This window comes from Papio anubis, chromosome X (genome assembly GCF_008728515.1).
Source record: "Papio anubis isolate 15944 chromosome X, Panubis1.0, whole genome shotgun sequence".
NCBI lineage: Eukaryota > Metazoa > Chordata > Mammalia > Primates > Cercopithecidae > Papio > Papio anubis.
In genome coordinates, this window is record NC_044996.1 from 85,625,706 (window position 1) to 85,643,698 (window position 17,993).

Consider the following 17,993-nt stretch of genomic DNA (forward strand, 5'->3'; position numbering starts at 1 on the left):
CAAGGCCTGCAGGTGCTCTGGGCAGGGCAGAGTCAGACACTGCTACTAGCATTGGGAGCCAGTGCCAGTGCATGTGCCTTCTGCAGCTCTCCTCTACAGAAAATCGAGGGGCCATGCTGGAGCCCTATACCCTAGAAGAGATATTGAATGGGGGCTGGGAATCACTGATCTTCTCTGATCTCTCTGCAGCAGTTTCCACAGAAAGACTGCTAAGATACATCAACTGGAAATCCAAGGAGCACGTTCTCTGTATCTGACCCTAAACTGGTTTCCTAAGGGCCCAAAACAGCTTAAGGTTTGTTTGGGGAATGACAGATGTGTTGACAAGTAGCTGAAGACAAGACTTCAGAACTCTGTCTGAAGAAGTACAGAGGACTGGTAGAAAGGGGTTAATGTAGGAGGATCAGACAGGCAGAGGCAGGCCAAAGTGTGAAGATGTAGTCTTGGCCTATTAACTGTGGTCCTTGCTCTCTTTGGTCTTTCTGAATGCGAGTTCCTCTCTCTCTCTCTCTCTCTCTCTCTCTCTCTCTCTCTCTTCATCTCTCCCTCTGTGTTCATTCTTGCCTCGAGAATCAGACATTTAATTTCAGAAAAGATGACTTCAATAATTGTTAGAAGGATTCAACCTTTTCTCCAGGGCTTGACTTCCTAATCAACCCTATCACACAGGGGCTGTGGAAGAGGTCAGCAGCTGCATCTATCTTCTCCTAGAGGATCCGGGAGAGGAGCCACTCAATGTCAATAATGTCAGTAACTACTTATTAAGGCATAAGCAGAAATTTTTTATCACCATTATTATTGTCATCATCATTATCCAGGCATGAGAAGTCACTAAGCAGCCATAAAAGAGGCAAGCAAACTTCAGCCATACACACTTGTGTGTGTGTGTGTGTGTGTGTGTGTGTGTGTGTGTGTGTACATGCGGGAACCCTGGTTACAACTTCTTGCTTATGGGTTAAGGAATGATTAAAGAAAAAATCTGAGTGTCTTGGAGCCTTTTTGGAGTGACCCAACTTGTGGGAAGATGGTGGCTGATAGGTTACCACTAAATGGCTAGTCAGAAAATTTAATTGAATCCTGGTATTCTGAGTGGGAGTTAAGCCTTCTGAATTTAGGTAGAATTAGGTTTGGAGAAATTATATGGCTACCAGATAAGTTTTTTGGAAAAAAAAAAAGAAAAAGGGACGAAAGAATAGGAAAAACAAGCTGTGCCTTTAGTCCACAGAGCAGAGATCATTAAAAACATTTGAAGGAGTTAATAAATGTTGGTTCTACATGGCAAAAGAAACTACCATCAGAGTGAACAGGAAACCTACAGAATGGGAGAAAATTTTTGCAATCTACCCATCTGACAAAGGGCTAATATCCAGAACCTACAAAGAGCTCAAACAAATTTACAAGAAAATGACAAACAACCCCATCAAAAAGTGGGCAAAGGATATGAACAGACATTTCTCAAAAGAAGACATTTATGAAGCCAACAGGCATATGAAAAAATGCTCATCATCACTGATCATCAGAGAAATGCAAATCAAAACCACAATGAGATACCATCTCACACCATTTAGAATGGCAATCATTAAAAAGTCAGGAAACAACAGGTAATGGAGAGGATGTGGAGAAATAGGAACACTTTTACATTGTTGGTGGGAGTGTAAAATAGTTCAACCATTGTGGAAGACAGTCTGGCAATTCCTCAAGAATCTAGAACTAGAATTGCCATTTGACCCAGCCATCCCACTACTGGGTATATACCCAAAGGATTATAAATCATGCTACGAGAGGCCGAGACGGGCGGATCACGAGGTCAGGAGATCGAGACCATCCTGGCTAACACGGTGAAACCCCGTCTCTACTAAAAAATACAAAAAACTAGCCGGGCGAGGTGGCGGGCGCCTGTAGTCCCAGCTACTCAGGAGGCTGAGGCAGGAGAATGGCGTGAACCCGGGAGGCGGAGCTTGCAGTGAGCTGAGATCCGGCCACTGCACTCCAGCCTGGGCGACAGAGCGAGACTCCGTCTCAAAAAAAAAAAAAAAAAAAAAAATAAATCATGCTACTATAAAGACACATGCACACATATGCTTATTGTGGCACTATTCACAATAGCAAAGACTTGGTACCAACCCAAATGTCCATCAATGATAGACTGGATTAAGAAAATGTGGCACATATACACCATGGAATACTATGCAGCCATAATAAAGGATGAGTTTCTGTCCTTTGCAGGGACATAGATGAAGCTAGAAACCATCATTCTCAGCAAACTGTCACAAGGACAGAAAACCAAACACCGCATGTTTTTACTCATAGGTGGGAACTGAACAATGAGATCACTTGGACACGGGGTGGGGAACATCACACACCTGGGCCTGTCACAGGGTGGGAGGCGGGGGAGGGATGAGTTGTAATGTAATGTAAATGATGAGTTGATGGGTGCAGTAAACCAACATGGCACATGTATACCTATGTATCAAACCTGCACGTTGTGCACATGTACCCTAGAACTTAAAGAATAACAAAAAAAAAAAAGAAAGGAAGGAAGGAAGGAAGGAAGGAAAGAAAGAAAGAAAGAAAGAAAGAAAGAAAGAAAGAAAGAAAGAAAGAAAGAAAGAAAGAAAGAGAGAGAAAGAAAGAAAGAAAAAGAGAAAGCCAGGCCAGCAAACTTTGAAATGCAAATGCCAGTAGTTAGAAACTGAGTCCATCCAACATGGCAATTCCTTCCCTCTTCTCTTTGTCATCATGTGTGCCAGGCATCATGGCCACTTCCAGATGACTCCATATGTGCAAGACATCATAGCAACCTGTATTTGCATATTAAAAAGCTAGGATGGGAGGGCCAGTTTCTTCATGCACTATGTGAATGACACACTTGGTCAAACTAATCCCCTGAGCCGTATGCAAATCAGACACTGCCTTCTCCAGCGTCTCAATATAACCTACTACTTTCCTGCCACGCAGAGGGCTTTTTCTCTCTGTTCAGAGCCCCCCTCCCTCTGTATCTGTATGGGGGGAGCTTTTCCCTTCTTTCTTGCTTATTAAACTCTCTGCTCCTTAAAACCAGTCCACGTATGTTCGTGTCATTTAATTGGCATGAGACAAAGGACCCTGATGTTTCTCTATTCATCAGAGCAATAACATTTTGGTGTGTTGGCTGGGAAACTAAGGTACAACATTCACTGAAGTGGTGAGAATGGAGTGAATCTCCACCTCAGATCTGTCCTTTAATTTCAAGGCTCTCTTCCAACTACCCTGTCACCAAATTTCCCTTTCTTTTTTATCCACAGTGGCTGTGTCTATTCTGTTTATGTATGTAATGTGCAGGAATTTTTACAGCCCAAGGAAACAGGTGTGTCAGTAAAAGCAGGCAAATGCCACACGCGGTAACTCCATAAGCATCTCTCCCTCTCCACCGTTTTTTTGGTGAGCACGTGGTATTTCTAGGCCAACAGAGCCACCTAGTGGAAAGAGAAATCCTCTTCACAAGACACATTGCTGGTTTTCTGTGGTACATTGCAACTTCACAACTTCTCCTTTTTGTGCTTTTCTACTGGAAACTAGGCTTTATGCTACCTTTGTGAATGAGAGAACTCTGCCTTCAACAGTTAGGAGCTAAATGTTTCCATAGACAAATTTTAGTCTTGATATTGTCCCATAGGCAGGAAAATCACCACTAGGTTCCCACATCCCTTTAAGGCACCTATTCTGTCTCCGATTAAGACAGTACATAAAGGAGATTTTATGTTTGAAAGTTAATCAGAACTGTTTTTCTAAGGGTGAATGCTTTATTTAGTATGGACCATAATAGCGTTCAATTTAGCACATTTCCTCCATTAAAAGAGCTTTGCCTTTTTATAGTATTTCCCAAGATCCTTTTTTTCCTTTTTCTTTTTTTCTTTTCTTTTTTTTTTTTTTTTTTTTTTCTTTGTAGGGAGGCACACAGGTCACACAAGTTTGGGAGATCAAAAGGAAATAATAGGCAGAAGATTAGGGCTTCTTGGGCAAGCATGACTAGGCCTCAAAAGTCTAGTTCCTCTAGTGCCATGGCTTGAAGGGTCATGTCTGCAGCCATGGGTGGCACATTTAACAGGGTGCTAGGACCCAGGAACCAGGGAGGAAAAATACTCAGCGGGGGTGGGGGGGCACCATCACCTTTTTTTTTTTCTCTCCACCCTGGGTCACATATGGAAAGAAAGAAGACTAAATGGATGCCTTCTCTCACATCTCTTTCTAGATGAGTAAGAAAGAGATTATCTTCAGCATGCACTCACCTGGAGTGTATTTTAAAGCACTGGGAATCCTTTGACCCTGAGACTTTGAAAAAAAACCACCTCATATTCTATTGCACAAGGGTATGACATTCTTACCATCTTGGGGACAGACAAACCTGGCCTGCTGGTGGAGCCTTGAGTTTAATATTATTCAACAGTTCAAACTTTTCTGCAGATGGAAGGGCAAATGGACTGAGGTCCCCTATGTGCAGACTTTCTTTGCACAGCGAGAAAACCCAGACCTCTACAAGTTCTGTATTATCAACTCAGTTCTTTTAGCAGCCGTGGCAGGCAAGCCCACAGAGCTAAAGCAAATTCCAGGGGAGCAATCTGAGACAGCTATTGAATGTCCCAACCCTTCCAGTCTCCCTCCAATCATACCAACAGCCACCGCCTCCTCCAGCTCCACCATTTCCTGTATTACCAACTCTTCCCACTTCATCTTACCTCTGCAGGAAATCCCTGATTGCAATGATGCCATGAAGGTTCAAGTTCCTGTCTCATTACAGAACCTTAGGAAGATAAAAGGAGACTTAGGCTAATTTTCTGACAACCCTAGTAGGTATATAGAAGCTTTCCTCAATTTAACTCAGGTCTATGGTGTTTGTCCTTTTTCCACAGTTTAAAATGGCTTTTTTGTAATGTTCTTCCAACCTAGAAAAAGACAATTTTCCAAACCTTGAAGTGCTTGGCTTGGAGTTGAGCTGGGAGGAAGGGAACCCAGAAGCCTGACATCCCAGCAAAAGGGTCAAAATTTCTTACCAGTCAGGCTTTTGGTTTCTCTCTCCCTGTGCAAAACAGTAAAAGGGATAATAAGAATCATTCTTTATTCTCTGTAAACTTTTAATTAATGAAAAAGAATTTGTGAGGTTGGTCATGAGCTGCAGCCAATCTGGTGTGCTTTGTGTGTCTTTCTGTATGGTTCCGTCAAAAGAAGCGATATCCTATGTTAAGATACAAGTCCAGAACTCCATAAGCCTGCTGTTCAAGCCAGCACAACAAAATGGTCAGTAACGAACTTGGCTACAGGTCTCTTTCTTGTTTCATGTCCTTGGGAACATGACCTGTAACCATATGGCAATATCTTGCTTTAGCCTTTGCCATTTTATAGTGGTGACTTTCTTCTTGTGCTAAGTCAGTTCCTGGGTAAGGACCACAAGACCAGATAAGGCAGTTTGTCAATCTGGGTGGTGTCATTTGATCCATCAAGGGCAGGGTTTACAAAATATCTTAAGCACTGATCTTGAGACCGGTTAAGGGAGCATCAGAATCTTGTAGCCGCCAGTTCCATGATTCCCAAGCCATCGTTTTTAAACTTATGGCTAGCTTTTAAATCTGGTTTCCAGGCAAGAGGGAAGCATATTTTAATATGGGGTTATTATCATCTTTGTTTTAGACTATACACTGTAAACAAGGATCTTCCCAAAGTTGGTTCAGCCTATACCCAGAGATAGGCAAGGATAGCTTGGAGTCTGAAAACAAAATGGAGTTGGTTGGGTTGGATATCCTTCACTATCTCAGTCACAATTTTGCAATGATGGTTTCAAAAGCTGCCTCTAACCTCCTTTGAAACTATCTCATACACTCATGGTTAAGTCATAACCTAATTAAGTCTTGTTGGTTTCCACTGTAAGGTTACTTTTTGTAAAGTTCAAAAGCCGAAAATCTTAACTGTTTGGCATGGCTAAAGTAGAGTAACAAGAGATTTAACAGAATTTTCTTAAAGAGTGTTCAGCTTAATTAAAAGTGGATATTCAACTTATAGGCATATTTAAAATGTCTTTGTGTTTTTCTCTTCTTGATCTTGTTTTTCTGGAAAAGGTTTTTTCTTTTTTTCTTTCTTCTCAGTCAACTGAATTATTTTTCTCTGTTTTCTGTTCTGTCTCTATTAATGCATGCATGAGAGGCTTTAAGATAACCTCTGGTAACATGGGACTCCATGGCAAGACAGAGGAGATGCCACAGACTCTATGTTTTGGGAAAAACAAAACAAACAAACAAACAAAAACTCTGTTTTCCTTACGAAACCCCAGGAAATTAAAAGCAGATAGTTCCCTCTCAAAATCAAAGGCTCTGTTCTGTTTTCCATTGTGTTATCTGATCGTTTTGAGTTTTGGGGTATCAAATTACTTCACATTAGCAGAGAGCTTTGGTGTGTAATAATTAGGTAGGAAATACACTTTAAGAAATGGCTTTCCCTCCTGTTGGGGATCCAAAATCCAGTATAAAATGGTACCTTTAATTTTGGGAATCTGTCTTTGCCTTCAGCTGTGCTTGCTTATTAGGCCCTAAAAATGCATAGTGTCCTGGCCCTGTTTCTGCAAAAGCTCCACCCTAAAGCCAGTAATCCAATTCAGAAAGTGGCAAATAAAAAATCTTACAAGTGCTGAATCTTCTGTCTGTCTGTGTTATTTGTAATGTCTATAAAAAGAGCTGAAATTAACTGGGTTCGAGAAAAATTAGCACTTAAATCCATTTTTTTATTATTATACTTAAGTTCTGGGACACATGTGCAGAATGTGCAGGTGTGTTACATAGATATAAACATACCATGGTGACTTGGCGCACACATCAACCCATCATTTCCATTAGGTATTTCTCCTAATGCTATTCATGCCCTAGCCCCCAACCCTCTGACATGCCCCAGTGTGTAATGTTCCCTTCCCTGTGTCCATGTTTTCTTATTGTTCAACTCTCACTTGTGAGTGAGAACATTCAATGTTCAATTTTTTTTTCTTGTGTTTGCTGAGAATGATCGTTTCCAGCTACATCCATGTCCCTGCAAAGGACACGAACTGATCATTTCTTATGGCTGCATAGTATTCCATGGTATACATGAGCACAATTTTCTTTATCCAGTCTATCATTCATGAACATCTGGGTCATTTACAAGTCTTTGCTATTGTGAATAGTGCTGCAAAAAACATATGTGTGCGTGTGCCATTATAGCAGAATGATTTATAATACTTTTGGTACATACCCGGTAATGGGATTGCCGGGTCAAATATTATTTCTACTTCTAGAACCTTGAGGAATTGCCACACTGTGTCACTGTCTTCCACAATGGTTTAACTAATTCACACTCTCACTAACAGTGTAAAAGCATTCTTATTTCTCCACATCCTCTCCAGCACCTGCTGTTTCCTGACTTTTTAATGATCACCATTCTAACTGACATGAGATGGTATCTCATCGTGGTGCTAATTTGCATTTCTCTAATGACCAGTGATGATGAGCTATGTTTGTTGACCACATAAATGTCTTCTTTTGAGAAGTGTCTGTTCATATCCTTTGCCTACTTTCTGATGGGGTTGTTTGTTTTTTTCTTGTAAATTTGTTTAAGTTCTTTGTAGATTCTGGATATTAGCCCTTTGTCAGATGGATAGATTGCAAAAATTTTCTCTCATTCTGTAGGTTGTCTGTTCACTCTGATGATAGTTTCTTTTGGTGTGCAGAATCTCTTTAGTTTAATTAGATCCCATTTGTCAATTTTGGCCTCTGTTGCCATTGCTTTTAGTGTTTTAGTGATAAAGTCTTTGTCCATGCCTATGTCCTGAATGATATTGCCTAGGTTTTTTTCTAAAATTTTTATGGTTTTAGGTCTTACATTTAAGTCTTTAATTATTCTTGAGTTGATTTTTGTATGAGATGTAAGGAAGGGGTCCAGTTTCAGTTTTCTGCATATGGCTAGCCAGTTTTCCCAACACCACTTAGAAAATAGGGAATCTTTTCTCCATTGCTTGTTTTTGTCAGGTACATAAAAGATCAGATGGCTGTAGATGTGTGGCATTATTTATGAGGCCTCTGTTCTGTTCCATTGGTCTATATATTTGTTTTGGTACCAGTACCATCCTGTTTTGGTTACTGTAGCCTTGTAGTATAGTTTGAAGTCAGGTAGCGTGATGCCTCCAGCTTTGTTGTTTTTGCTCAGGACTGTCTTGACTATACAGGCTCTTTTGTGGGTCCATATGAAATTTAAAGTAGTTTTTTCTAATTCTGTGAAGAAGTAAATTGTAGCTTGATGGGGATGGCATTGAATTTATAACTTAATTTCGGTAGTATGGCCATTTTCACAATATTGATTCTTTCTATCCATAAGCATGGAATAATTTTCCATTTGTTTGTGTCCTTTCTTATTTCCTTGAGCAGTGATCAAGGACCTTCACATCCCTTGTAAGTTGTATTTCTAGGTATTTTATTCTCTTTTTAACAATTGTGAATGGGAGTTCACTCATTATTTGACTCTCTCTTTGTCTATTATTGGTGTATAGGAATGCTTGGGATTTATGCACATTGATTTTTTTTTCCTGAGACTTTGCAGCAACGTTACTTATCAGCTTAAGTAGATTTTGGGCTGAGACTATGGGGTTTTCAGATAATCATGTCATCTGCAAACAGAGACAATTTGACTTCCTCTCTTCCTATTTGAATACTTTTTACTTTTTTCTCTTGCCTGATTGCCCTGACCAGAACTTCCAATCCTATGTGGAATAGGATTGGTGAGAGAAGGCATCCTTGTCTTGTGTTAGTTTTCAAAGGGAATGCTTCCACCTTTTGCCCATTCAGTATGATATTGGCTGTACATTTCATCAATACCTGGTTTATTGAGAGTTTTTAGCACGAAGGGGTGCTGAATTTTCTCAAAGCCCTTTTCTGCATCTATTGAGATAATTATGTGGTTTTTGTCATTGGTTCTGTTTATGTGATGGGTTGCATTTATTGATTTGTGTATGTTGATGCAGCCTTGGATTCCAGTAATGAAGCCAACTTGATCGTTGTAAACATGCTTTTTGATGTACTGCTGGATTTGGTTTGCAGCATTTTATTGAGGATTTTCACATATATGTTCATCAGGGTTATTGGCCTAAAATATTCTTTTTTTGTTGTGTCTCTGCCGGGTTTTGGTATCAGGATGATACTGGCCTCATAAAATTAGCTAGGGAGGAGTCCCTCTTTTTGTATTGTTTGGTATAGTTTCAGAAGGAATGATACCAGCTCCTCTTTATACCTCTGATAGAATTCGGCTGTGAATACATCTGGTCCTGGGCTTTTTTTTTTTTTTTTTTTTTTTTGGTTGGCAGGCTATTAATTACTGCCTCAATTTCAGAACTTGTTATTAGTCTATTCGAGGATTCAACTTCGTCCTGGTTTAGTCTTGGGAGGGTTTATGTGTCCAGGAATTTATCCATTTCTTCTAGATTTTCTAGTTTATTTGCATAGAGGTGTTTATAGTATTCTCTGATAATAGTTTGTATTTCTGTGGGATCAATGGTGATATCCCCTTTATTGTTTTTTATTTTGTCTATTTGATTCTTCTCTATTTTTTTCTTTATTAGTCTGGCTAGTGGACTATTTGTTTCATTAATCTTTTCAAAACACCAGCTCCTGGATTCATTGATTTTTTGAAGGGTTTTTCATATCTGTATCTCCTTCAGTTCTGCTCTGATCTTAGTTATTTCTTGTCTTCTGCTAGCTTTTGAATTTGTTTGCTCTTGCTTCTCTAGTTTTTTCAATTTTAACAATTTTTCCTTCATTTCAACCTTGGTGAATCTGATGATTATTTGTCTTGGGACTGCCTTTCTTGAGGAGTATTTTTGTGGTGTTCTCTGTATTTCCTGAAGTTGAATGATGGTCTGTCTCGCTAGATTGATGAAATTTTCCTGGGTAACATCCTGAAGAGTGTTTTCCAACTTGGTTCCATTCTCCCCAACACTTTCAGGTACACCAGTCAAACATAGGTTTGGTCTTTCCACATAGTCCCATATTTCTTGGAGACTTTGTTCATTTCTTTTAATTCTTTTTTCTTTAATCTTGTCTTCATGCTTTATTTCACTAAGTTGATCTTCAATCTCTGATATCATTTCTTCTGCATGATTGATTCGGCTATTGATACTTGCATATGCTTCAAGAAGTTCATACCACTGGGGTATGAAAATAACTCCTGCAGCTAGCTCGGTGTCTGCTCAAACAGCTTTTGTGCTTGAAACCCAGGGTCTTGATGGTGTAGGCACCTGAGGGAATCTCCTGGTGCGTGGGTTGCGAAGACTGTAGGAAAAGCATAGTATCTGGGCTGGAATGTAACATCCCTCACAACGCAATCCCTCAAGGCTTCGCTTGGGTAGGGGAGGGAGTTCCTTGACTCCTTGCACTTCCCGGGTAAGGTGATGACCCACCCTGTTTGTCTTGCCCTCCATGGGCTGCACCCACTGTCTAACGAGTCCCAATGAGATGAGCTGGGTACCTCAGTTGGAAATGCAGAAACCACCTGCCTTCTGCGTTGATCTCGCTGGGAGATGCAGATTGGAGCTGTTCCTATTCCACTACCTTGCCAGCCACCCAAAATAGATCAAATGTGTTTTAGTTCATGTGACTTTAATCTTCAAGCTGGTACATAATTAATATTGCTTACTAACCAGGTTTTTCACCAGAAGTAAAAGTTGCTAAGAGTTAACAATGTAACATGTATTTGATATCATTAGACAGTTTTACATGCAAGGCATATAAAAACAGTATAATGTGTGTTTTTTTTTTTTTTTTTTAGTAAAAGATTATAAGAAAGTATGGAAATGTAACTTTTTCCCAGGGATAAGTGATTATCTTACATTTAATAAGATAAAACTAAAAGTTTAAGTAAGTTGTGAAAAGATAGTAAAAATTAATCTTGCAAAAAATGTGTAGACATTAAATTCAAAAAGGTATTACATGATCTTTTCATACATTAAGCATTGAAACACAAACTCAACGAGGTTGTCTTAAAACACTAATCTTCCCTTTAGTAAACGAGGTTATAAAAGGTTTGTAAAGATTTCACCTCATGGTCAAATTGATTAAGATTAGATGGAATCATTTATAAGGTTTCATGTAAATGAATTGGGGTTAACATTAAAAAAAAAAAAAAAAAAAAGAGCATTAGTCTTTGCTGCCAAGGAGACCAGGGGTTTTGACTTCCTCTTGGTTCCTTTCTCCTTATATAAGCTAAGTCACCAAGTATCTCTAATTCTTGATTTGCTCAGCAGTAAAATGAGCATAATCATCTCTGCCCTGCTTTCCTCATAAGATGGCTCTGAGGCTCATATATTTTTATATATAGGGAAGCACTGTTTAACAATATAAGACTGCTATCATTGTACATTTACTCGATTGTTTGGCATCTCTCTAATTCTTGCATGCCTCTGTGTCAGCTACTCATTTCCCTGCCTTGATCATTTCAACTTTTGAATTCAGAAATTATTTTCTAATCTCTGAGGGAGGTGGAAGATACGTGTTGATCATGGAGACTGCTCTGCCATGAACTGAAGAATGAGATTTAACAATTTTCTTTTCTTTTTTTTTTTTTTTTTAACCTGAGATCCAAAAAGAAGAGAATAAGATAAAGACAACTGACACTGACAGACAACTGTTTTGAATAATTCTTTTCTCCCACCTCCAGAAACCAGCATTGCAGATAACCACTAGCCCCTTATAATCCTAAGTGGGTCCCTGGAACAGCAGCATCCAAGTTACCTGGAAGCTCATTAAAAATGCACAACCTCTGGCCCCACTACAAGACTTGCTGAGTTAGAATCTGCATTTTGACAACATCCTTGAGAAACCTTGCCTTATCCCACAAGTTCAAATGGGGCACCCATGGTTTATAAAGGATGCTTGTTTTAAATGGAATAAATGGGAAGCTAATTAGCCTTGTAAATAACAACTTGCCAATAGTTTTTTCAAACTCGGCCACAGATTAAAATCACACAGGTAGCTTTAAATAACGCTGATGCCTGAGTCCAACCTCCAAAGATCTACATATGTTGGTCTTTTAGGAGTTTGGCTATTGGGAATTTTTAAAAGCTCCTTAAGTAATTCTAATATGCATCAAAGTTTGACAACCATTGCAATGTATGTGAAATACTGTGTAAAAGTAGCACGTATGAGCATAAAAGATGCTTGCTTTAATTAGAATACTTAGATTGTGCTTTTTAGAATAAAGAGGAATTAAGAACCATTAAGAGTAGACAACACATGGAGAAAATTCTGGATTCAAAAAAAAAAAAAAAAGGTGCCAGAGAGGGGACTTGTTAAATGCAAAATAATAACATATTCAGGGCAGAAGGGGCCTGTCCTTAACTTACCTTAACTTACCTTACCTTAACGTACCATTTGTTTTCATTTTAATAACCATAATTCTACACCTCGAGTTAAACAGGTACATGGAGGCTCCTCTTCTCTGATGCCTAATGAACTTTCTACAACCAGTCCCGAATAGCCATGCTGAATCAAATAGGCCTCAGTGAGAGTTCAGTTAGCAGCATGCTACGTTCACTTCTTGCTTGCCTTATTTTAGTTTTTTTTTTCTTTTTTAGTTTTTTAGTTTTTTTTCCCATGATATCGCTACTAAGAGTCTTATTTATTGGAAGACAGGGCCTGGATCTTGCTCATGTCCTTGTACTGATCCTTCTCTATATTTCCTGAATCCCTGGCACATGCCTTGTACAAGGCAGATGCTCATGTTTTTCAAAATGCATTCAATTGAAATAGTAAAGAAATACAAAGCACCGGCCGGGCGCGGTGGCTCAAGCCTGTAATCCTAGCACTTTGGGAGGCCGAGACGGGCGGATCACGAGGTCAGAAGATCGAGACCATCCTGGCTAACACGGTGAAACCCCGTCTCTACTAAAAAATACAAAAAACTAGCCGGGCAAGGTGGCGGGCGCCTGTAGTCCCAGCTACTCGGGAGGCTGAGGCAGGAGAATGGCGTAAACCCGGGAGGCGGAGCTTGCAGTGAGCTGAGATCCGGCCACTGCACTCCAGCCCGGGCGACAGAGCCAGACTCCATCTCAAAAAAAAAAAAAAAAAAAAAAAAAGAAAGAAATACAAAGCACCATTCTGTATTTTGTCAGAATTCAGTGTTGACTTAGTTTTCACAGACTATTTGAGAGGAATGCAGGCTAGCAATGTCTGTTCTTGCCACCCTGCAGAACAGCCTATTGGTTCTGTCCCCTTTCTATGTGGCTTGCTAGTCTCAGTTGCACCTTGGAAGCTAGCAGGACCTGCCCTGGCTTATCACAAGGCAACAAACTGCAAAAAAAAAAAAAAAAAAAAAAAATTCTACAAATGAGGTGAAAAAAAAAAAAAAAAACTGGAAGCCAAAACTAACTAAACACTGAAATAATGAAAGTTCCCTGGCAAAAAGTCCTTGGATTTACTATATTTAGTCAGGTCTGCCAATCACTCTGTCCATGATCATGCCTCATAAAGAGCCTTAAAGGTTTCCAAAGTGGAAGGAAGCATTGATTTCCCAAACCTGAAGATGCCTCAGGGATCACAGGGTGAAAGAGCTGAGACCCAAAACACAGAAGGGACTTGATTAAAGTCATGTAAGCAATTAAAAGGTTTAGATCTAAAGTTTTGTCCACTACTGCTCCATAAGTATTCACTGATTATTGCCTTTTATGAAGACTTGTTAATGAAGCCACATAGAATAATAAAACCCACACTTGTCCTTCAATCACTCTGTGATTTCATTGTGATGAGTGTTGGGGGGACTCACAGGCAGTCCAGTATTTAACATCGACTAATTGAATGAAAATTAGTTTATCTGTTGGCTTGTAACAACATAAAATATTGCACTTTCATGAATTTTACTGGTACCTGCCTTATTATGACAACATACTTGGGGGTTTTTAACCTCCTATTGGGGCCACTAAAAGACTGCTTACAGCAGCAGCTCTACTAGGTGCCTCATGAGTCATGGAGGTAGTGCCCATGTCCTCTTGCCCCAGCCCCAAATTTTGGGGCACTGATTACAGTGCCTCACCAGGTTAAGAGTTTCCCCAAAGTTGGAAGTGTGGCTTTATATTTTTCTTTTATGTCAGTGATTGGGCTCTTTGTGTACTGAGTACTCCAGTTGTGCTGGTGAATGGAAGTCAGAAAGTCTTTCCTTGGTCTTGAGGGCTGGGTGTATAGGAGGCAAGAGGGAACCAGGTGCAACCACAATTCTTTCTTTTTTTGTGGGGTGGCTTTTGCTTTTTGTCCTTCAACTGTGTATTAGTCCGTTTTCACACTGCTGATAAAGATGTAACCAGGAATGGGAAGAAAAAGAGGTTTAATTGGACTCACGTGTCCACATAACTAGAGAGGCCTCAGAATCACGACGGGAGGCAAAAGGCACTTCTCACATGTTGGTGGCAAGAGAAAATGAGGAAGAAAGAAAAGCAGAAATCCTTAATAAATCCATCAGATCTCATGAGACTTATTCACTGTCACAAGAATAGCACAGGAAAGACCAGCCCCCATGAGTCTATTACCTTCTCTTTGGTCCCTCCAACAACAAGTGGGAATTCTGGGTGATACAATTCAAGTTAAGGTTTGGGTGGGGACACAGTCAAATCATATCAAAGTGTTAGTTTAAGTTCAAGGGTACATGTGCAGGGTGTGCATGTTTTTTACATAGGTAAACAAGTGCCAGGGTGGTTTGCTGCATAGATCATTCTACCATCAAGGTATTAAGCCCAGCATCCATCAGCTATTCTTCTTGATGATTTTCCTCCCTTACCCCCCGCAACGGGCCCCAGTGTGTGTTACTCTCCTCCATTTGTCCATATGTTCTCATCATTCAGCTTCCACTTATAAGTAAGAACATGCAGTGTGTTGGTTTTCTTATCCTGTGTTAGTTTGCTGACAATAATGGGTTCCAGCTTCATCCATGTCCCGGAAACTGACATGATTTCATTCATTTTTGTGGTGGCATAGTATTCCGTGGTGCATATATACCACACTTTCTTTATCCAGGTTATCATTAATGGGTATTTGGGTTGATTTCATCTCTTTTCTATTGTGAATAGTACTACAGTGAACAAACACATCCATGTGTCTTTATAATAAAATGATTTATATTCTTTTGGGTATATACCCAGTAATGGGATTGCAGGGTTGAATGGTATTTCTGCTTTCAGATTTTTAAGGAATCACCATACTGTCTTTCACAGTGGTTGAACTAATTTACATTCCCACCAATAGTGTAAACGTGTTCCTTTTTCTCTTCAACCTCGCCAGTATCTGTTGTTTCTTGACTTTTTAATAATATCCATTCTGACTGATGTGAGATGGTATCACATTGTGGTTTTGACTTGCATTTCTCTGATTTTCGGTGATGTTGTGCTTTTTTTCATATGTTTGTTGGCTGCATGTATGTCTACTATTGAGAAGTCCTTTGCAAAACTTCTCAATTTTTGCAAAGAATCTCATGTCCTTTGCCCACTTTTCAGTGGGGTTGTTTGTTTCTTCTTGTACATTTAAGTTCCTTGTAGACTCTTGATAGTGCACCTTTGTCAGAAGAAAAGACTGCAAAAAATTTATCCAATTCTGTAGGTTGTCTGTGCACTCTGACGATAATTTCTTTTGCTGCACAGAACTTTTTAGTTTAATTAAATCCCATTTGTCAATTTTTGCTTTTGTTGCAATTGTTTTTGTCATGAAATCTTTGCCTATGCCTATGTCCTAAATGGTATTGCCTAGATTTTTTTTTCTAGGATTTTTGTAGTCTTGGGGTTTACATTTAAGTCTTTAAATTTTGTATCACGTGTAAAATTTTGTATCACGATAATGCTGGCCTCATAGAATGAGTTAGGGAAGAGTCTTTTCTTTTCAATTTATTAGAATAGTTTCAGTAGGAATGTTGTCATCTCTTCTTTGTATCTCTGGTAGAATTTGGCCATGAATCCATCTGGTCCTGGGCTTTTATTGGTTGGTAGGCTATTTATTACTGTCTTAATTTCAGAACTTTTTATTGACCTACTGGGGGATTCAATTTCTTCCTGGTTCAGTCTTGGATGGGTGTATGCGTCCAGGAATTTATCTATTTCTTCTAGATTTTCTGGTTTATGTGCATACATGTGTTTATAGTATTCTCTGGTGGTTGTTTGTATTTATGTGAAGTAGATGGTGATATCCTCCTTGTCATTTCTGATAATATTTATTTTGTTCTTCTCTCTTTTCTTCTTTATTAGTCTAGCTAGCAGTCTATTTTATTATTATTTTTTTTTTTTCAGAAAAACTGATCCTGAATTAGTTGATTTTTGAAGGGTTTTTGTGTCTCTGTCTTTTTCAGTTTAGCTCTGATCTTAGCTATTTCTTGTCTTCTGCTAGCTTTGGAGTTTGTTTCCTCTTGGTTCTCTAAATCTTTTAGTTTTGAGGTTAGATTGTTAACTTGAGACCTTTCTAGCTTTTTTATGTGGGTATTTAGTGCTCTAAATTTCCCTCTTAACACTGCTTTAGCTGCATTCTAGAGATTCCAGTTGCACTGTATCTTTGTTCTCTTTAGTTTCAAAGCATGTCTTGATTTCTGACTTAATTTCATTATTTAACCAAGAGTCATTCAGGAACAGGTTGCTCGATCTCCATGTAGTTGTGTGGCCACCAAAATTCTAATCCGAAGTCCTAACAGAAGGACTTTTAAAGACCAATGTTTCAAGGCCTTACAATCCTGCAAAGAAGGCAAAGTAGAATTTATTGCTCCCATTTTACAATCTCAGAAAGTGAGACACAGAGGTTAATGTAATGCCTAAAATCACAAGGCTACTAAGTACAAAGCAGACATTAAATATGTGTAAATCTGGTAAATAATTTAGAGCTTTTTCATAAAGGCAGATTACCCTCAAGGGGTTTTGTTTTAGAAATTCGAATAAAGGGCAACCCTACAATGGAATAACTTTGTACTAGAGAATCAAGAGTCTTGAGTTTTCTTCATTTATTTACACATTTCTTGAATCCAAAAGAATTTACTGAGTATCTAACCTATACAAGGCCCCGTCTTTAACCTTAGAGTGCAGAGATAATTAAGACACAATCTTTGACTTTGAGGAATCCCCTGTCCAATGATGTGACAGAAATACTTACAGATTATTGCAGTGGGGTATAATAAAGGCATATCCACAGTTAGAGGGGGCACTGATAATCTGGGGTTGCTTCATGAAGGATTTGATGCCTAAACGGAGCTAGTGACACCTCTGTTTCTGAATTACATTATATTGTAAAAGACCCCCTTCCGCTTTTGAAGTGAGGAATTGAACTCTCTGGCCTCCAATAAAGCATCTAGTGTATTTCAACGGGTGGTAATTCAGAATAGGAGAGAGTTACATGTCTTTAAACATTCAAAGGGACCAAGATTACTAATTATGCTTCTTTCTTGTCTTACTGCCTTGATACTTGGAACCACCTGGCATGATGCAGAAATGACATGGCTTAAGATATCTTGAATAAGTACACACGGGTGCTGTCTAACTTCTCAGGAATGTTAGGGTCCACAACCCATTGTTCCTGACTCTTGACATTTTCTGGTTCCTACTGGCACAACTCTTTAACAAATACTTTCAACTTTCCCTTCTTTACACCTTTTACCTCCCCAAATCATTTTAAACAGCCCAGCCCCTAACAGGCCCTGTCTTCTTCAGAATTTTAATCTATTGTACTTACCAAAAATGTTTAAATACCTAATATATGCCAGGTATGGTGCTTGTTGCTGGGGATAGAATCAATCATGAACCAAAACAGACTTGGTTCTTTTCTTCACTGACTTTGCATTTTACTTCAGGTAAAACAAATTAATTTTAAAAGTCACACGCATGAAAGTAAAATTACGGGTAGAATAAGTGCTGGGAAGAGGTACATGGTGCTATGAAAGTGTATTAAAAAGTGAAACTTTCTTTAATCAGGGATATCAGGGAAGGCTTCTCTGAGCAAGCC